This window comes from Sminthopsis crassicaudata, chromosome 5 (genome assembly GCF_048593235.1).
Source record: "Sminthopsis crassicaudata isolate SCR6 chromosome 5, ASM4859323v1, whole genome shotgun sequence".
NCBI lineage: Eukaryota > Metazoa > Chordata > Mammalia > Dasyuromorphia > Dasyuridae > Sminthopsis > Sminthopsis crassicaudata.
Genome location: NC_133621.1, coordinates 261,079,053 through 261,102,335, shown reverse-complemented (window position 1 = coordinate 261,102,335; position 23,283 = coordinate 261,079,053).

Here is a 23,283-nt window from a genome sequence, read left to right as displayed (position 1 = left end):
TTGGGGGAAGATAAACTCCTCTTAGATTATTCTATTATGTCCTTGTGAGTTTCAGTTTTCTAATTTGTGATCATTTCTCTAATTTGATTTTTTAAACTGTAGAAATCAAAATGCCCATGCATTTCTCACATAGGGAAAACATTGTTTGAGGGAATGGGGGGGATAAAAGTATTTTTATAAAATGCCTTTCCTTGATAATCATATATTTCATTTTTTAGTCTTTTTTATTAATTTTTATAATTATAACATTTTTGACAGTACATATGCACAGGTAATTTTTTTTTTTACATTACCCCTTGTCCTCCCTTCTGTTCCAAATTTTTACCCTCCTTCCCTCCACCCCCTCCCCTAGATGGCAGACATTCCCATTCATATTAAATATCTTATAGTATATCCTAGGTACAATATATATGTGCAGAACTGAATTTTGTTGTTGTTGTTGTTGCAAAGGAAGAATTGTATTCGGAAGGTAAAAATAATCTGGGAAGAAAAACAAAAAAACAAACAAACAAACAAAAAAATGCTCAGAGTTTACTCTCATATCCCAGTGTTCCTTTTCTGGATGTAGCTGATTCTATCCATCATTGATCAACTGGAATTGGATTAGCTCTTCTCTATGTTGAAGATATCCACTTCCATCAGAATACATCCTCATACAGTATCATTGTTGAAGTGTATAATGATCTCTTGGTTCTGCTCATTTCACTCAGCATCAGTTGATGTAAGTCTCTCCAAGCCTCTTTGTATTCCTCCTGTTGGTCATTTCTTACAGAACAATAATATTCCATAACCTTCATATACCACAATTTACCCAACCATTCTCCAATTGATGGGCATCCATTCATTTTCCAGTTTCTAGCCACTACAAAAAGAGCTGCCACAAACATTTTGGCACATACAGGTCCCTTTCCCTTCTTTAGTATTTCCTTGGGATATAAGCCCAGTAGTAGCACTGCTGGGTCAAAGGGTATGCACATTTTGATAACTTTTTTGGGCATTGCTCTCCAGAATTGTTGGATTTTTTCACAACTCCACCAACAATGCATCAGTGTCCCAGTTTTCCCACAGCCCTTCCAACATTCATCATAATTTTTTCCTGTCATCTTAGCCAATCTGACAGGTGTGTAGTGGCATCTCAGAGTTGTCTTAATTTGCATTTCTCTGATCAATAGTGATTTGGAACACTCTTTCATATGAGTGGAAATAGTGTTAATTTCATCATCTGAAAATTGTCTGTTCATATCCTTTGACCATTTATCAATTGGATTTCTTATAAATTAAAGTCAATTCTCTGTATATTTTGGAGATGAGGCCTTTATCAGAATGTTTAACTGTAAAAATGTTTTCCCAATTTGTTACTTCCCTTCTAATCTTGTTTGCATTAGTTTTGTTTATGCAGTAGCTTTTTAATTTGGTATAATCAAAATTTTCTATTTTGTGATCAATAATGGTCTCTAGTTCTCCTTTGGACACAAATTCCTTCCTCCTCCACAAGTCTGAGAGGTAAACCATCCCATGTCCCTCCAATTTATTTATGATTTCGTTCTTTATGCCTAAATCTTGGACCCGTTTTGATCTCATCTTAGTATGTGGTGTTAAATGTGGGTCCCTGCCTAGTTTCTGCCATCATATATTTCATTTTAAAACATTTAACAACTAGTATTCTGAGAAGAGATATATGGACTTTACTTGATTCCCAGAGATCCTGAATTAGAGATCTGTGTGAGGAATAATAAGATGAAATGATTTAGTTGTGGTCATACAGTTAGATTATGACATGAACATAAAGCCAGTTGTTTTTGACTACAAAACTAATCCTTAACCCCCTATCTCACATAGTTTCCCAGCATGTTAATTCTATTATAATTACCTGGCTTATCTTCTTTTGTGAACCAAAAAATGTGTAGCAGGGGTGATATAAGATTGGAAAGAAATGATTGCAGACTTTACAATGTCTAATACATGTAATTCCAAATAAATGGTAGCTGATTGATTGTATATTAAATACAAATGATGACATTTAAAGCCCTCCACATTTCAATCTCTGTATTTTTATACTTGACTTTTCTTTCCCCCCATATTCTAACAATCTAGTCACATTGAGAGTACCTACTGTCCTTCAACTGGGCAGTCTATTTCCTGCCTTTGAAGTGACTGGTCTCCATGACTATAACACTCTCATTCTTCACTTCTAAGTTAATTTCTGTAGTTTTTTTTTTTCAAGACTGTTCAAATCTTGTCTTCTTTAGGAGCTCTTTCCCTGTCTCCCGAGGTGTTAGTGTTTCCCCTCTGAAATTACCTTTCATCTACTCTACATATATTTTGCATATCTCTATTTAAGAAATGCTGTCTTCTCCATTCAAATGTGCCCTCCTTGAGGGTAGAAAATATTTTTCTTTGTTTAACTCAGTTATCACAGTGCCTAGAACATGGCAAGTATTTACTTATCAGATATTTATAAAATTTATTACTGGGGTTCGCTTTTTTCATTTTTGAAGGAAAAAAATAAAACATACTTGGTCAAAATTCTCCTTAACATTGTGGAAATAGGTGAAGGACCTGGACCAGCTTCAACTTTTACATTTTAGTGATAAAGAAAAGGCATTTTTTTGAGTTATAGATATTCTAAATTGTTCCTTCACTATCTCTAGTTAGATTTTAGCAAGTGACCTTTACTTTGCCTGCACTCATCTTCAGCTGAAGTTGTGTAGTAGAGATGGCATTTTTTCGGATAGAATTTTGAAGGGAACACTTACTCAAACCAGGAATTATAAAAATCAAGGAAACTTCAGTTATTAGCTGAAACTATTAGGTTACATCTTTGGGACATTTTCTGAAGTATTATAAATTCTGGTTTATATAACCTCTTCTATTAAGTGTTATAAATAGTTGAAATTTTTTATTGTGAAGGCACATAAACCTTCATTATGCTTTACTGTGTTATGGTGAAGTTAGACCAAAGCTCATTAAATTGTACCCCACTGTTTTCATTTTTGACTCATTCAACAAGCATTTATTAAATACAGTCTGTGTGCACAGCCTGGTGTAGAGTGAAATAGAGAATACAGGGGAGTAGAATAGATGGTTGGTGCCCACAATGCTTTTTTGCAGAGACAAAACAGACCTAAAAGATATAGTCAGTGAATGAAAAAAAGGAAAAGGAAACTATTCAATTTAATTCAATTCAACAAGAATACTTTCCACCTAAAAAGTATTCTGCAAATGAAGACAAAAAAGGGGGTCTCTGCCCTCAGAAAGTTTATATTTTACTTGGGGATGAGCAAACAAAGGAAGGAAAGACAAATATATAAATGTGAATGAATGAATATGTAAACAGATAAAATAATAAAATAAGTGAATTGTGAATAAGTAAAGAAATTAATTAATGGATGAAATAATTAAATCCATACATATATATATAAATAAGTGTGTGTGTGTATGTGAGAAAGAGACTGAGACACACACACACACACACACACACACACACACACACAGAAAGAGACACACAGAGAGAGAATTTGCAGTGGGGAAAGAAAAGAACTACTACTAAAAACCAGATGCCTGGAGGAGGTTTTAGTAGAAGAGAGCACCTGAACTAAATCCTTGAGGAAAGAGAAGGATATGGAATTGGAGGTGAGGGAGAAATGTATTTTGGATATGTAGACCAGACTAGATTGTGGAAAATAATGGATGTGTGACTTAATACTGAGATTAGGAAATAGCAAATAAGAGAGTTTGAATGAGTTTGTGAGAGGGTACCACATAAAATCAGTTTGGAAATATAAACTGGCACCAGATGGACAGAGCTTTAAATGGCAAGTGGAAATAACTCATATTTCTCCCTCAGAGGAAATAGAAAGACATTAAAAAATAGGAAAATAAATTACATGATTAGATCTCTATTTTAGGGCAATTATTTCAATAATTGTGTGTAGGTTGGATTATAATTTGGTTTAGTTTAGAAGGTGAATGGCTCTTACAATTTTTAGATTAGAATTTATGATGACTTGAAGTAATAGTAGTAGCCTCATAAAATGTAAGGAATAGACAGATTCAAGAAATGTGGTGAAGACAGAATTGATATAAGACTTATCAGCTGACTGAATACAGGAAAGAAGAGAGGGTAAAAAATTGAAACTGTCTTTCAGATCGTGAACTTAGATGACTGAAATGACCATGTATCTTCAACTGAAGTGGGAAAGTCTGGAGGAGGGGTAGATTCAAACGGGCTAGATAATGAACTATCATATGAACAAATCAGATTGATTTTAGAACACAAAATCATAAATTTAAAGCTGAAAGGTGCTTAAGAGTTCATATAGTCCAATGCCATCTATTTATGGATGAAGCAACTACCACCAAGAGTGACCAAATGATTTACCCCATCACATGGATAATGTCAGAAGTGAGATTTGAAACCAAAACTTTTAACTATAGAGCCAATTCACTTTCAACAACTTTTAAATTTAACATTAATACTTACTTTATTAACAATGGAGGTCTTTAATTGGTGCTAAGATTATAACTTTACCAAAATACAATATATATATATATATATATAATTTTAGTATGTGCTAGGCATTATATGAAACATTAAGGATATAAATACAAAAGAGAGAGAAAGAGTCATGTAGATTTTTATTATCAGGGGTGGAATTTGGAATAGAATCTCAGCCACCAAAGTCAATGATTTTTCCTTATACATTTCAAATATTATCTTGTTCTCTAAAACAATTTATTTAAGATACTATGCTTTTCTTTGTATCAAATCAAAAACCTTTTTGTCATATGTGCCCTTTTAATTATTCTCACAAGGAACAAAACATGTATATATTTATAAACATTTGTATATAAATATAGATACAAATTATAATTCATATTTGCAGCATATTAAAGACTTTTGCTTTCATTGTCATGATTTCATTCTTTATTTAAATAGAGAAAAGAATTTAGAGGTCATTGTGCTCAGCCTTCTCATTTTATAGATGAGCAAACTGATTCAGTCACAGTTATAGCATGTGACAGTCAGGATCCAAAGCTGAGTTCTCTGATTTAAGATGTAGCTTTTTTTCCCCCCAGTATGTTATGCTGATTGATAGCTGTCTAAAATGTGCAGATTTAGAAAATTTTCTCATTTTCAGAGTGGCTAAAAGACTTACTTATGATTATCCAACTAGTAATTGTTAAAATTGAATCTGGATTTAAAAAGAAATGGAAATGACTACACTTCATATGCTTTTAAAATTTATCTTTTGAATAGCTTGGCTTTCTAATATCTAAATTAGAGTCATAGTCAAATTCGCATAATATTAAAGACTAGGCTGTTTTCCTAGCATAGATTTTCACAAGATATATGTAATATATGTTTATATGTATATGTACATGTTATACAAACATATATACATATATATTTTCATCATATAATAGAAGCAAATTTCACTGAATCATGTGAAATGTTCTGAGAAAGCATGAGCAGTAAAAAAAAAAGTAGATTTTAAAATGTAGAAAAATAGGATGACCAAAAGTTTTGTGTTCTCACACAGTTAATGTTTTGAGAATAATTGTTTGAAAAAAGCCAGAAGAATCATTGCTTTTGAAGAGTCTAAATGAGGCTTGGTATTTTCTTGATAACAGAGCAGTGGGCAGAAATCCTTTTGTTTTAGATAAGTATGTCTAATTCTTGTATAATTTGCTGACTGTATATTTTTTCTTTTTTTAGTGGCCTCCCACATTTCAAAAAATAAATCTTTTGATCTCTTTCTCCTGGCCCTGGGTTTTAAAGAGGCAGGCAAGACTCATGAGTCTTGTATATTTGTCTTGATCATATTTGTCTGCAACAATTTAAATTTCAGTAACCCCACTTAGAAGTGCACATTCTACTGAAAATAGGCTTTTCTTTTTAAGCATTCTAGAGGGTACACTTAAGCCCATTCTACAAAAGAACAATAAAACAGAAAAACAAAATGACAATTCATCAATGACTCAGATGAACAATTCCACACCCCACAGCGTACCCTTTTCTTTATTCAGAGCAAGTCAACATTTGTTTGGATATAAATTTACTACTTGGCCATTTTGAAGAATATCTAACATCTGGATAGATAAATAAGATGAGATAGTGGATAGAGGTTTCAGTTTAAATGAAGAAGAGACTAGTTGTATGAGCTTGGCAGGTCTCCCCACTCCTCAGAGTTTTTAACATCATATCATCATGTCTCCTAAGATAAGATATAAATGACTTCTCTGTCCTTGTAGAGGGAGTTCCCATATCTCTAGTTTCCTTAAATTAAGGATATTTTAGATCATTCCCAAATAATAAAATCCATTTACAACAATGAAATGTTTAAAGACAGATCTGCCTATGTATTTGTTGACCATTAGGTAGCAATGAAGAAAAAAACAATGTTGTTGTTGTTGAGGATAGAGGAAAACTGGATCTATATAAACTGATATTAAAGTGGCAGAGGTGATGTTTGTGTAAGTCAGAATAAGTTAGGGTCCCTTTGTCTTTACTTCTGCATTAGTATCATTTTAATATACTTTAACTGCTTAAATAACTAAGACACGCAGTACTGAAAGATGTAGAAAGTAGATTTTTTTTTCTTTTCCAAATCTATCTTTCTTCTTTCCAGAACTGAGGAACAATGAGTGAGAATCATTGCATATACTTTCAAATAGAGTTTGTATTTTGAATAGTTTTTTGGAGAGCTGTTCAGTTTTTGGAGAGAATTAAATATCTCTTTTTGTTTATCTGTTTTCTCTCTCTCTCTCTCTCTCTCTCTCTCTCTCTCTCTCTCTCTCTTCCTTTCCCACTCTCTCTTTTCTCTCTCTCTTTCTCTTTCTCTCCCTTTCCCTCTCTCTCCTTTCTCATTCTGCCTCTCTTTGTCTCTATCTCTCTTCATTCCCTTTCTTCCTTTTTCTCTCTCCTCCTTTTCTACCCATCTCTCTGTCTCTGTTTCTTTTTCTCCCATATTTTTCCTGTCTTTGTCACTCTCTGTCTTTCTCTTTTTTCTCTGCCTCCTATAATATGAAGTGTTCTCCACTAATAAAAACAATAGCTACCATTCATATGATGCTTTAAGATTTACACAGTGCTTTATATCTGTAAAGTCACATAAGGTTTGAAGATCATACGAATGAATTACTTTTTGATCAGTTCATAATGAGAAGAAAATATTTAGTAGCTTAAATATATGATCAATCATATTTTAACTATTGTTTCTTAAACCAATTAAACAAAAAATTTAAAAAATATGTTGTTTTTATATAATCCAGGTACTATTTTAAGAATTGGGACTACCAAAAAAAAAAGCCAAAACATTCAACATCCATTTTGCTCAAGAAACTCACATTCTAATGGGAAAGAAAAAAAAAATATATATATATACATATATATATATATATATGTATATATATATATATGTGTGTGTGTGTGTACCTATTAATGAAAATATACATACACATACATTTATACATTTTACATATATGTATATACAAGATATGTATAAAGTAGATTGAATGTAACTATTGGGAGGCTCAAGGATTGTGCAAAGCCTCTTACAGAGAATGACATTTCACCTGAAACTTAAAAGACATCAAGGATTCTAAGAGGCAGAGTCAAAAGCATAACTAGTATAGAGAATTATGAGTACCAAGATTTAGAAATGAGAGCTGGAATATCATGGCAAAAAGAAAACTGAACTATACAGTGGAAAATTTAATACAGATCTATCTTGACTGATGGAAGAATAACAATCATAACAAAAACAATTCCATGAAAGTGTTGTACTGTTTCTATATATGTATGTATGGGCAGGGGGGTCATTATTGTTGTTATCATATGATATCATAGAATGATGAAGATTTAAATCAAACAGAGTTGAACAAAGTCATTAAGCTCGCTCTCTCTTCTACAGTCATCCAAATCCAATGGCAGGACAAGTATCAAGAGTGTGATATAACACAGTGGATGATGGTGGTGTCTGATGTCCGACCAAGGTATAAGTGCTCTATATCATATCATATGCTTTAGTGACTTTTATGGCCATGAGAACAAGGATTGTTCTCATTCACCCATTCTTTTGGCAGAAGTCTTTCTGTGCTTGGAATAGATATTCCCCTAACTCATCAAAGTGTTTGAAGACCATTGGTTATCCTCAACCTGGTTTAGCCTTGTCTACTGCTATAGTTTTACGGGGATATAACTACTGCACAGGCAAGAGTTAGATAACAGGTACATACCAAAATTGGTTGAACAAACCTGAAAATGACTTGGAAAGCTTTATATCACTGATGCTAGTCTGTCCTAAAAATTCATATCCTTTACAAAATAGTTGGGGGTAGGAGGTTCTCAGTTGATAGAGCAGTTGAAGGTTCTTTTGACCAAGAGTGAATAGTGTAGCCATTCATCCTTTGGATTGTAGAGAGGAAAGATTGGAAAAGAAGATAGGACTTGAAGAGTTATGGAGTTTCATGGGTAATAAATACCATGCCCATCAACATGGACCATCAATGAACCAACTGGTAGGCAAAGGGATGGTGGTCACAGTAGTGAGGAGTTATAGTCTCTAGTTTATTAATGTTTTATGGGAAAGAATCACCCTATTGAGGAAAACCTCAACCTTGTAAAGACCATGGCAATACCTCCAAACTGCTGAGAAAGATAAAAATTCTTACAGTACTTGAGGATCTTTGGGGATATAATAAAATTTACCAAATATAGACAGTTCTCCCCTAGACTGGTGCAGCTCAATCCAAAAGCATTAGAGTATGGAACTGAAAGAATTTATAAAAGGTTGTACAACAAACAGATGGCCTTGTCAGATACTAGGAAAGTTGACCTCAAGTCCCATAGAATATAAGGCAGATATTTAAAATGGACCAATCTGTATAACAAGGCCAAAAGCCTTCTGTTACATAAATTCCATAAAATCACAATCTAGTTTTTTTGGAATCATGAATAGAAATATTTCACCATAAAATTATTTTGTGGTCAGAGGAATGCTTCCGAAATTAGTAGTGGGCTTTAAAAAATTAATCCCCAAATATAAAAAGAATCTATAAATTCTGAATTAGGACCAAAATGGTTGGTCTCCCTCCAATATTCAATTCCTTAAATTTTATGACTTCAACTTAAACCTTCATAAAGCAAGCATGCCAAAATAGAAAGACAAGTGTCTGCTGTGGTTATTACATAGATCATCCTTCATTCCCACTGAATTTCATAAATAAAATTGTTACAAGGGCCAGATACACTTTCATTTCCTGGCATTTTGGAAGTCCCTCCTCAGTATTCAACAATGCTTCCTGATCTCCAGTGGACTTTTCAAAGCATGATAAAACTACAATGGAATTTGGAACTGCTCAAAATTACTATTGACCTTCTTTCAGGAAAGGCAAGAATAAAGGAGGTGAAGCAAGACTTTTTTTGAGAGGTATTTCACAGAGTTTTCATATTATCTCACAACATGAACTTGGCTACAGTATATACCTGTATGCATTCTATTTTAAAAGCAATAAATTGGCTAAAGAACATTGAAATAAGGCAAACAGCTGGGTCTTCATTAAAAAAAAGGTTATCAGTGTAGGCAGTCAGTGAATAACCAATGGTTATTTTATTAAGGCAGTGGATGAAAATGCCACAGGATTTGTTGAGGGTGGTGGTGGTGTTTACTTTAGAGATTATCCATTGCAGTAATTATTCAAAATGAGCTGAAATTTATTGGTAACTCTTGCTTCCTGGATTTTTCACAGTTTTTTTTTTTTTTTTTTTTTTTTTTTTGAGGCAATTGAAGTTAAGTGACCTGATTAGGGTCACACAGCTAGGAAGTGTTAAATGACTGATGCCAAATTTGAACTCAGGTCCTCTTGACATCAGGAATGAAGCTCTATCCACTGTGTCACCTACCTGCTCCCTTGTGGTCTCCATGAGATACCATGTCTTGTCTCAGAAATCATCTAGCTTGGTATAGTAGCAAGAAACTTTTGGTCTGGGTTCTCTGATTTGATTTGCCTTGTCAAATCATGTGTTCTGGAATTTTCCTATGTTATGAAGTTCACAGAATATATACACATATATGATTTCACATTTGGATCAAGGAGACAGCATGGAACTCATAAGCTTAAAATAAATAGCTGACTTGGAATGACTTGTCCAAGTTTCTGAGAGCTGGAGTAGATGTCAGTATATGGAAATGACTTAACTAGCACACAAAAAGATGTGGAGGAGGTAGACTCACTCAAGTTGAGCTTATGATGAAAATGGGCTAGATTTAGTTGGTTTTTATATTTGGGTCATGCTATCATCTGGTTTTTGTTTCTTGCTGAATTTTTTTCTCCTCAACTAAGTTCATTCCAGACCAAAGTTGCCATTTTTGACAACTTATGTTTTTAAAGTCATTACATAATGCAGAAAATGATCAACAACAACAACAAAAAAGAAAGAAAGGAAGAAAGGAAGAAAGGAAGAAAGAAAGAAAGAAAGAAAGAAAGAAAGAAAGAAAGAAAGAAAGAAAGAAAGAAAGAAAGAAAGAAAGAAAGAAAGAAAGAAAGAAAGAAAGAAAGAAAGAAAGAAAGAAAAGAAGGAAGGAAGGAAGGAAGGAAGGAAGGAAGGAAGGAAGGAAGGAAGGAAGGAAGGAAGGAAGGAAGGAAGGAAGGAAGGAAGGAAGGAAGGAAGGAAGAAAAAAAGAAAAGAAAAAAAATAAAAGAAAAAATAAAAGAAAAAAGAAAAAGAAAAAATAATTGTCTCACACTAGAGGGCACTAAAACATTTTAAAATCAAGTCTTATACTTTAATTTATAAAACTAGGTTTAGAAAATAATCTACCCATCTTTTGCAGCATTTAAAAAAAATTCCCATATGACAAATCAAATTACTATGTAACTGTAAACATTTACCTTATAAAATGATTTATATTAGATAAAAATGTATAATAACATTACATTTTTTCAAATAGAGGATACATTATTCAAGTCTAAGTGCCTGGGTATTTTCTTTTTTCTCTTCCTAACTCACCCAATTAATCTGTTTTTATTTAAAGTTTAGAATAATAGTTGAATGCAACAAGAATCAACAGAATCCCAGGTTTTCAACCATCTTGATGAAATCAGATCAACCATAACATGAGTGCATTGATTACTCCACAATCATCCATTTTTATGAATGAAAAAATTAACCTTCAGCTGTTTGATTTGATCATGTTTATAGACATGTAAACTTTTTGAGTCCACAGTATTTAATAATGCAAGCCCACTTGCTTCTTTCTCCCCTGCTTTTCTTTCTTCAAAAGTTTTATTGTATCTATTTTACTTCTTAATTTCAGATTCTGCTATCCTCTGTTAACCAGCTAGCCAATGAAATCATCATCAATTCATCAATCAGCCCACAATCATAAATTAATAAACTATTATGTAACAGACAATGTGCTATGAACTATGGATGGAAATATGACAAATTAAACAGCTCTACTCAAAAAAAAAGAAAATTAAAAAAAAACAAATGTTGTTTTTTCAGCTTTCATTTTCAACTAAATTTTCTTGTAGAAGTATTCAAAGTCAATGTTCATTTAGCCCCATCTTTTTTATTGGACAAGTGACACATAAAGCACTCTGTCTAGACCTGTGATTTTTATGTAGGGCACTCTCTAGTGAGAATCTTATTCCACTGATGCAGTCTTCATGCAATTTATAATCTTACAGTTTAAGTGACTTGTTTAAAGTCAGATAGTCAGTATGTATCAGAATTTCAACATGAATTCAGGTCAACCTAAAGTTGAGACCAGTTCTTTATGTGCTTTAACAACATCTCACTGTCAATGGATTAGAAGTTGAGCTTAGAGTGTTCATTGAAGTAATCTTGCACAATCAGCTCAAACTTCTATTGGCTTCAGTCTCTTTGGCTGATCCTTTACAAACCTTGTGTTCTTTATTATAGCTATTCTTGGCATCCTATATCTTCTTAGCAGGGTTTGGTCTGGTTTGTCTAATTGTGCTTGCCATATCTGTGATGTTTAACAAATTATATAACACAAAATTTTCCTTGATTTGGAGCTTCTTAAATACATATGTATAGTCAATATTTGAGGGTTTGGACTTAATTCATTCTGATTCTGAGGTAAGTTTTTTTTTTTTTTTTTTTTTTGTAATATACCATTCTATCTCCCCGTGCCTCTGGGTACTTTTTTGCCTTAATGGTTTAAACTTGCTAATACAAAATTTTCTGCAGTTCACTACAATTCAAAATTCCTGCTTTCCTTGTTATTGATGGCTCCCAATGTGCAAAGCTGGAACCTCTGACATTTCAGTCATCAATGTTGCCATCCAGGCAGTGTGGTTCCTATATGCTCCCAGTTACCCCAATGACTTTTTGCTGGACTCTGTTGGTTCAGTATACAAAGGTTATATATTTCCCCATGTGATTTTCTGCCTGTGTCTGGAAGACCATAGTTTGATAGACTAGTTCTTGAAGAACTTGATCAAGATGCTATAATTTCAACGGGTGATATGAGAGGGAAATTGTAACTGACATCAAAGAAAAGTTATTCTAAATTATGCAAGTCTTGAAGATGGAATTGAGCACTGTCACATCTTGTCTCTTATCTGGAAAGCAATAACAACAAACAAAAGCTCCACAAAACCTATGTGCTATTTGATGGTCAGGTTAATATAATAGGGAATGAGCAGTGATCTTAAGCTCCCCTTTATCTATCTTAGTTATTGAATCTTGTGGTATCCATGAAACTGCCAGCTGAAACATAAAGTGCAGTGCTGCTCTCCATAAATATTTATATGTAAACCATGTATTGTATAGTGGTAACACTATGTATCAAAGCATTGTAATAGAAGGAAATTAAAGCTTTATCATCAAGAAGTGTTGCTTTATCAATATCAATAATATGTGCTGAAGCTCAGAGGAGGTAATTTAATCCCAAATTAACTGTTATGGATTAAGAATAGGGTGGTTCAAAGTATTCTTTTCCCACACATGCATGCCTCTAGCTCTTTTTCAGGTTTTTCTTTTCTTTCTTCTCTCTTGCTCTCCACCTTTTCTCTCTCTGGGTTTGTATTTCTATCTCTCTGCTGTCTCTCTGTCTCTCTCCTCTCTGTCTCTGTCTTCATCTCTCCTCTGTCTTTCTCTCTGTTTCTGTCTCTATCTCTCTGTGTCTCTGTTTGTCTCTATCTCTCCTCTTTCTCTCTTTATATTTCTCTGTCTTTGTCTGTCTTTCTGTCTCTCTGTCTCTCTCTTCTCTCTCAATTGAAATTCCTTTCATGCTTTCCTAGCAAATAGAAATATGATAAAAGTTAAAAAAAAAAAAAAAAAACCTTCCTAACCACAAATCAAGAAGGAGATAAGGGAGTTTGAATGGCTGCAGTGGAGTTCAGTTTTATAAAATAGTCTTAAATGCCTAAGGGGTTTCCTGAGGCAGATAACAGACAGGGTTCTGAAATCAAAGTATTAAGATTCTGAAGCCATGAACTAAAAGATCTGATGGACCAGAAGATGGCAGCAGAGAGAAGCAAGGGACCCGTATATCTTTAGAGAGTAACAAAGAGCAGCTCATGGGATAAACTGGCAGGGAGCAGCTTGGCTGAGAAAACTGATCAGCAGAGAACCTCAGGTAATAGGGATTCTGCAAGCTGTGAGGCAAGAAGTTCTATTCAAGCATGAGAACAGGTCCAGTTGAGGAGAATGGGGAGGGGATTACACTTTAGAACTACATACTGCCCTGGTTACTCAAATTACATTATTGCTTGTGTTCTTTATTTAAGGGTTCCCTCCATACATTTTACCCACACCCAAATGTATAGCCCGAACAGGTACATGTTTCTTTTCTACTGTGGGAGAAAGAGCCTTCTTTTTTATGCATACGTGCATTTTCACATGTGTCTGTTGTATTTTTGTTGTTACTTCCCCTCCCCCACCCACAGTGTATTTAAACATAAGAAACACATAGATGGGGACCAGTGAGTCATGGTTTTGAATGAAAATTAAAACCAAATATCTCTTAAATGGCAGTTCTCAAGAGACTAACAAGTATAAGCATGTGTGTATGTGTTTATGTTGCATTTAGAAATAAAGTACTTTGGAAACTTTACAAAGAGCTAAATAAATGTCAACTATGTACATATGTGTGTATGAAAATATCACTTTTAATGAAGAATACAATTATCTCAGAATAAGAAATTTTAATATTATTAGGCTCTGAGTGTCAATCTAGTACAACTGAAACCCCAAAAAGAAACCTCATAACATGATTGACCAGTCATCATATCAGAATTTCTAGTTGAGGAAGAAATTAACTACTTCTGAAGGAAGCTCATAACTAGTTTTTTTCTAGTTCTAACCATTCAAATGCTGTTCCTAACATTAGGCACAATTTGGCCTCTTTGAACCTTTCAATCATAATTCTTGAGTCAGTCTTTCAGGACCAAATAGAACAATTCTAAACCTACTTCCATATGATAATTTCAAATATCTGAAGAGTGCTATCATGCTCTCTCTCCTTGAGGCTTCTTTAATTCTGTCTGTTAGCCTTGAATTAATCTGATTGCATAGACTCACTATTTTTGCTTTTGGATGCTGACTAATAAATGTGCTATCCAAACTTTCATAAAGCACCCAGTTGGATACCATAAAAAATGAGTTAGCCAAAACTCAACATGATGTTACAGATCCAATTTGACCAAGGATAGTAACACAATTTCTTTAATACTTTAAGATTGGCAAACTATTTTCATATGTAAATTCATTTGATCCTCACAGCATTTTTAAGAGGAAAGTGTTATTATTTTTCCTGAGGATTAACTAAGAGAAAATTGAGACTGAATGAGGTTAAATGATTTGTTCAAGATCACACAGTAACTATATGAAGATGTATTGGAACATAATTTTTCCTGAGTCCCACTCCACAATACTAGTGGTATAAAATTCAAACTTACATAGAAACAAAGGCTAACACAGAAGGAACTATATAGCCACATATTGACTTAGAAAACCTCATATTAGGATAATATATTTTCTATGATATTTTTATTTTAATATTTTCCCATTACATTTTAAGGTGATTTAGCCACGTGCTTCATTGTGACCTGATATTGGAAATGTCTATATTAGACTAACTTGCTGCTTCTGTAAAGCAGGATCATCTTTTGTGAAAACCTGAAATCTATCTTTCTTAGTGCATAGCAATGTAATAAGAGCTTTTACTTTTGTAGTTGAAGAACAAGAAAGAGCTGCAATTTCAACTATTAATTCATATTAAAATTTGCTTTTACCTCAAATAATTCTTTGACAAACTACTACCTAACTATACCTCTCCAGCACTGTATTTTTGAAGTCAGTTTTCTGTAGTGCAAGATTTTTTATTTGTCCTTATTAAATTTCATCTTATTAGAATCAGCCCAATGATTAGCATGTCAAAATATCTTTTTTCTGAGATATTATCCATTCCAACTTGGTGCCATTGACAGATTTTGCAAGTTCAAAGTATATTACTTTATATTAAATGATCTTGGATAGGGCGAACAAATATAATAAAGATGACAATACTACCTAATCTATTTATTTAGTGCTATACCAATCAGACTCTCAAAAAACTATTTTAATGACATAGAAAAAATAACAACAAAGTTCATATGGAAAAACAAAAGGTCAAGAATTTCAAGGGAATTAATGAAAAAAAAATCAAATGAAGATGGCCTAGCTGTACCAGATCTAAAATTATATTATAAAGCAGTGGTTACCAAAACCATTTGGTATTGGCTAAGAAATAGACTAGTTGATCAGTGGAATAGGTTAGGTCCAAAGGACAAAATAATCAATAACTTTAATAATCTAGTGTTTGACAAACCCAAAGACCCCAGCCTTTGGGATAAGAATTCAATGTTTGACAAAAATTGCTGGGAAAATTGGAAATTAATATGGCAGAAACTAGGCATTGACCCACATTTAACACTACACACCAAGGTCAGGTCAAAAATGGGTTCATGATCTAGGCATAAAGAATGAGATTAAAACTAAATCAGAGGAACATAGGATAGTTTACCTCTCAGACCTGTGGAAGAGGAATGCATTTATGTCCAAAGAAGAATTAGAGATCATTATTGATCACAAAGTAGAAAATTTTGATTATATTAAATTGAAAAGTTTATGTACGAACAAAACTAATGCAGATAAGATTAGAAGGGAAGTAACAAATTGGGAAAATATTTTTACAGTCAAAGGTTCCGATAAAGGCCTCATTTCCAAAATATATAGAGAACTGACTCTAATTTATAAGAAATCAAGCCAATTTCCAATTAATAAATGGTCAAATGATATGCACAGACAATTCTCAGATGAAGAAATTGAAACTATTTCTAGTCATTTGAAAAGATGCTCCAAGTCATTATTAATCAGAGAAATGCAAATTAAGACAACTCTGAGATACCACTAAACACCTGTCAGATTGGCTAGAATGACAGGGAAAGATAATGCAGAATGTTGGAGGGGGTGTGGGAAAACCAGGACACTGATACATTGTTGGTGGAATTGTGAATGCATCCAGCCATTCTGGAGAGCAATTTGGAACTATGCTCAAAAAGTTATCAAACTGTGTATACCCTTTGACCCAGCAGTGTTACTACTGGGCTTATATCCCAAAGAGATCTTAAAGAAGGGAAAGGGACCTGTATATGCAAGAATGTTTGTGGCAGCCCTCTTTGGAGTGGTCAGAAACTGGAAACTAAGTGGATGCCCATCAATTGGAGAATGGCTGAATAAATTGTGGTATATGGATATTATGTAATATTATTATTCTGTAAGAAATGACCAGCAAGATTATTGCAGAAAGACCTGGAGAGACTTACATGAACTGATGCAGAGTGAAATGAGCAGGAACAGGAGATTATTATGTACTTCAACAACAATACTATATGACGATCAATTCTGATGGATGTGGCCATTTTCAACAGTGAGATGAACCAAATCAGTTCAAATAGAGCAGTAATGAAGTGAACCACCTATATCCAGCAAAAGAACTCTAGAGGATGACTATGAACCACTACATAGAATTTCCAATCCCTCTAATTTTGTCTGCCTGCATTTTGGATTTCCTTCACAGGCTAATTGTACACTATTTCAAAGTCTGATTCTTTTTGTACAACAAAACAACTGTTTTGACATGTATAGATATATTGTATTTAATTTATACTTTAACATATTGAACATGTATTGGTCAACCTGCCATCTAGGGGAGGGAAGGAAGGAAAAAATTAGAACAAAAGGTTTGGCAATTGTTGTAAAATTACCCATGCATATATCTGGTAAATAAAAACTATTAAAATAAAAAAAGTATATGACTTTATAAAAGAGATCCATAAAAATATAACCCCCTAAAGCCAAAGATCTCTGATTTCCATTATCTCAAAACTCCATATTCCATGTTTCAACTTTAGTAGATATTTTATAAAACTTAAAAAATTTTAATTGCTGCTCATTTACAAGTAAAATTTGATTTGAATATTTGTTTTTGGTCAAGTTTTGAGTTCCAAAATCTATCCTTCCATAAATGGACTATTCCTAGAATAGTCAGGAGCATATATTTAAGACCATCAGTAAGCATAATATGTAATGGAAATAAACTGCAACCTTTCCCAATAAGATCAGGAGTGAAACAAGGTTGTCCACTATCACCATTACTATTCAATATTGTATTAGAAATGCTAGACTCGGCAATAAGAGTCGAGAAAGAGATTAAAGGAATAAGAGTAGGTAATGAGGAAATCAAACAGTCACTCTTTGCAGATGATATGATGGTATACTTAGAAAACCCCAGAGATTCTAATAAAAAGTTATTGGAAATAATTCACAACTTTAGCAAAGTTGCTGGGTACAAAATAAATCTACATAAATCCTTAGCATTTTTATACATCACCAATAAATTGCAACAGCAAGAGATACAAAGAGAAATTCCATTCCAAACAAATGTCAAAAGAATAAAATATTTGGGAATCCATCTACCAAAGAAAAGTCAGGAATTGTATGAACAAAATTACAAGGCACTTGCCACAAAAATAAAGTCAGATTTAAATAATTGGAAAGACATCCAGTGCTCGTGGATAGGCCGAGCGAATATAATAAAGATGACAATACTCCCCAAACTAATCTATTTATTTAGTGCTGTACCAATCAGACTCCCAAGAAACTATTTTAGTGAACTAGAAAAAATAACAACAAAGTTCATATGGAAGAATAAAAGGTCGAGAATTTCAAGGGAATTAATGAAAAAAAAAGTCAGATGAAGGTGGTCTAGGTATACCTGATCTAAAGCTATATTATATAGCAACAGTCACCAAAACCATTCGGTATTGGCTAAGAAATAGACCGGTCGATCAGTGGAACATATTAGGTACAAAGGAAAAAAATGGTACAACTATAGCAATCTAGTGTTTGATAAACCCAAAGATACCAACATTAGGGATAAAAATTTATTATTTGGAAAAAAAACTGTTGGGAAAACTGGAAATTAGTATGCCAGAAATTAGATATAGATCTACACTTAACACCATACACCAAGATAAGATCAAAATGGGTACATGATTTAGGCATAAAGAATGAGATCATAAATAGATTAGAGGAACAGAGGATAGTCTACCTCTCAGACCTGTGGAGGAGGAAGGAATTTATGACTAGAGGAGAACTAGAGATCATTATTGATCCCAAAATAGAAGATTTTGATTACATCAAATTAAAAAGTTTCTGTAAAAACAATACTAATGCAAACAAGATTAGAAGGGAAGTAACAAATTGGGAAAATATTTTTACAATTAAAGGTTCTGATAAAGGTCTCATTTCCAAAATATAGAGAGAATTGATCCTAGTTTATAAGAAATCAAACCATTCTCTAATTGATAAATGATCAAAGGATATGAACAGACAATTCTCAGATAATGAAATTGAAACTATATCCATTCATATGAAAGAGTGTTCCAAATTACTACTGATCAGAGAAATGCAAATTAAGACAACTCTAAGATATAACTACACACCTGTCAGATTGGCTGAGATGACAGGAACAAATAATGATGAATATTGAAGGGGATGTGGGAAAACTGGGACACTAATACATTGTTGTTGGAGTTGTGAAAGAAAGAATCTGGTCATTCTGGAGAGTAATTTGGAACTATGCCCAACAAGTTATCAAACTGTGCATACCCTTTGATCCAGCAGTGCAGCAGTGCTACTACTGGATAGTGCTACTATCCCAAAGAAATACTAAAGAGGGGAAAAGAACCTGTGTGTGCCAAAATGTTTGTGGCAGCTCTTTTTGTAGTGGCTAGAAACTGGAAGATGAATGGATGTCCATCAATTGGAGAATAGTTGGGGAAATTATGGTATATGAAAGCTATGGAATATTATTGCTCTGTAAGAAATGACCAGTAGGATGAATTCAGAAAGGCTTGGAGATACTTACATCAACTGATGCTGAGTGAAATGAGCAGAACCAGAAGATCACTATACACTTCAATAAGAATACTGTATGAAGATGTATTCTGATGGAAATGGATATCTTCAACATAAAGAAGATCCAACTCACTTCCAGCTGATCAATGATGAATAGAAACAACTACATCCAGAGAAGGAACACTGGGAATTGAATGTAAAATATTAGCACTACTGTCTATCTACCCAGGTTACTTATACCTTCGGAATCCAATACTTAACGTGCAACAAGAAAATTGGATTTACACACATATATTATAGCTAGATTATACTGTAACACAAGAAAAATGTATGGGATTGCCTGTCATCTAGGGGACAAAGTAGAGGGAGGGAGGGGAAAGTCTAGAAAAATGAATACAAGGGATAACGTTATAAAAACATTACTCATGCATATATGCTGTCAAAAAATTTATAATTATAAAATTAATAAAAAATCTATCTTTCCTTCCTTCCCTACTCTATCCTTCCCTGAGATAGTAAGCAATCTGAAATCAGTTAAATATGTATGATTATATAAAACATTTCCATATTAACTATTTTGTGCAAGAAAGTTTGAAGAAAGAAAGAAAGAAACAAAGAAACAAAGGAAGGAAGGAAGGAAGGAAGGAAGGAAGGAAGGAAGGAAGGAAGGAAGGAAGGAAGGAAGGAAGGAAGGAAGGAAGGAAGGAAGGAAGGAAGGGAGAGAGGGAAAGAAAGAAAAAGAGAAAGAAGAAAAGGAAGAAAGGAAGAAAAACAAAGAGTGAAAGAAGGAGAAAGAAAGAATAAAAAATAGCAGCATTAATCTGTATTAAGACAACAGTAGTTCCTCTGCTGGAGGCAGATAACCTTTTTTATTCTGAGTTTCTTGGGATTGTCATGGATCAATGTATAGCTGAGAACAACTATATTATTTATAGTTTGTATTGCACAATATTGCTGTTAATGTGTATAATGCTTTCTTGGTTCTGCTCACTTCACTTTGTATCAATTCCTGTCTTTTTTAGGCTTTTCTGAAATTACTTAGCTTGTTATTTCTTATAGCATAATAACATTCCTTTACAGTCATATGCCTTATACTATATGCTTAATCACAACTTATTTAGGCATTTTCCCATCCATGAATTCCAACCCCCCAATTTTTAATGTTTAGGCACAACAAAAAGCAGTAAAGCCTCACCTTCTGCAAAAATATAGTCCTCCTTAATTATAATTCCTTCTATAAAGACTTTTATTTTATTTTGTATGTACCTCATTTTTATATAATTGTTTGCATGTTTTCTCCCCCATAAGACTGTGAATACTTGGAAAGCAGATATTGTTTTATGCTTTTTTGTATCCTTTATACTTAGTTGTTGTAACTAAGATAAATTTAGACAATTGGAAAATAAAATTGGAATGTAAGCTTGGAACTAGATGCTTAATAAATCCATAATAACTGACTGATTTAGCTACTCCATTCACATCTTACCAAGTAGATATCAAACTACTGATTATTACTTTTTTAATCTGGCCATTCAATCAATTTATTTAAGTGTTCTAGAACCCTCTCATGTTCATTCTCTGGACTTTCATACTCCTTCTGTGTGCTTCTTCAAAGCCACATAGCCTTCTTGCTAGTTTCTTAAGGACAATCATAATAAAGGGTTGATATCTATTTCCATATTTGGGCCATTACAATCACAGCACTGAATCTTCCAAAATTTTCATACTAAACTAAATCATTATTAATCAGTTGCTAAAATATGATCTTAAGAGACTTAAAAACCCCTCTTTTCATACCACTGGATATCCTTGTCAAGCAGAGAGCTACAACATATAAGAATGATACTGGTTTAGAACAGAGATTTATTTGTAAAATTCTACAAAAGAAAGTGGATGAAGATTATAAATAGTTCCATATTCTAACATAGCAAGAAGCAAAGAAAATAAGAGATCATGTTTGTAAAAGCTTGGCAAAAGATCCAACTAAGCAAAATCATCTCTAGGACACTGAAAGATGAGAATGAGAGGAGGAAAGTAAAAGATGAAAAAATGGACAATATTTTCAAAGTTTTTTTTTCTTAACAAAGGATTTTCACTACCAAAGATAGTGAAAATTTGGAGGTTCATCTTAGGATCAGATGTTCTTAGAGGCAAAATATAAATGCTGCTGTAAAAAGCAAAGATGGGGAACACTGTTGGACTGAAGAAATCTTTGCTAAAGGTAATATAACTTTGAAGGTGTTGAGGGATTGATTCTTAAGATATATGAAAGATTTGAAAATTTCAGTTCCATAAAAAATCTTAAATTTCACCAATTTTAAGAAAATGAAAAATAAAAATAAAATAACAGATTTAATACCCAGTAATTCTCATAACAATTTTCTATTTATATTATTTTTATAATAATGATATATAGATACATAAAAGTTTTTTTATGGGTATTATAGAAGGAAACAGGCTTTAATATATAATAATCCACACTAAATGACATCTTTTCCAACAAACATTTGACTGAAATGTGCAAAAAATATGAAAACTCCATATTTATGTATATATGTGTAAATAAATTAAAAATAACTTTTAATTTGGCAAGGCAAAATGAATCCTTAAAAGGTTTTTCTCCAAAAAAAAGGTAATCCCTCACGTGCATATAAAGCATACAATGATATTTCTAGAAATACAGGGAAAAAAAACAATCAGAAATAACCTTGCTATATGACTGATATTCATATCAAGCAAGGCATAAAATAGGGAATTCTATACTTAACAAAGCCATTTGTCACTTTCATGAAGGAAATTCATCATGGAGTTCAAGAGGAGAATGTATTATTCTTAAATTTTAAGGTGCTTCAAATGTTTCTTCTTCGGTGGATGTCATTTTCATTTTATTCTGATCACATCCAACTCCAAAATTGTATGAGGCTTTTTAAATGATATTCTTTATCTTGAAAAATAATTTAGTCAAATGATCTACAGAGGGAAAAAAATAAACAAACAAACAAATAAGTGAAGGATGAATCTCTATTGGATATGTAGTTGAATCTCTCTGCCTCTGGCTGCCTCTGTCACTTTCCAACCTATTCTTTCTGTCTCTCTTATCTATTCATCTATATGAATATTTATTTTTATGTATCCTTATATACATGTACATAATACATTGATATATGAACATACGTGTATATAGCATAATACACATGCATATAATACATACAAATATAACATATATCTACACATGTATGAATAAACGTGTGTATATACACACACATCTTTTTGGGCAGATTCTGCTACTAGCTTAAGAATTAAGCAAGTGATGGAGAGCAGGCTACAATGCCTTTGGGAAATTACAAATTATTATAACGTTTTCACTGAAACACAAACCTGTGATTTCATTATTTCCAGGGCTTTTGTAGTACTTCTAGTACTACTGTCTTTGAAGAATTGAAATTGAGAATAACCCAAAGGGTCCCATGATGGATGAGTAGGATTGGTTGTAACCCATTGACAAAATATATTAGAGAAAAAGAAGATAGACTAATAATATCTAAGAGATAAATGCTAGATACTCTATCTCAATGTTGTCTTAATTTCAAGAGAAAATAGTAAGGTTCTCAGTACATTTGTGGACTTTCGGTTGTGGTGATATGTGATGATATGTTTAGGAATTATACATAATATATGTGAATACCAATATATCATTATAATAAATAATAATTGGAATAAATAACCAACATAATAGGGAATATTTCAGCAGATACACTCAGATTATTTGTATTTTAAAACAAGAAAATAGAACACTTCTCTCTACTCCTGAAATCACTTAACACTGAGTGACATTGAAAAAA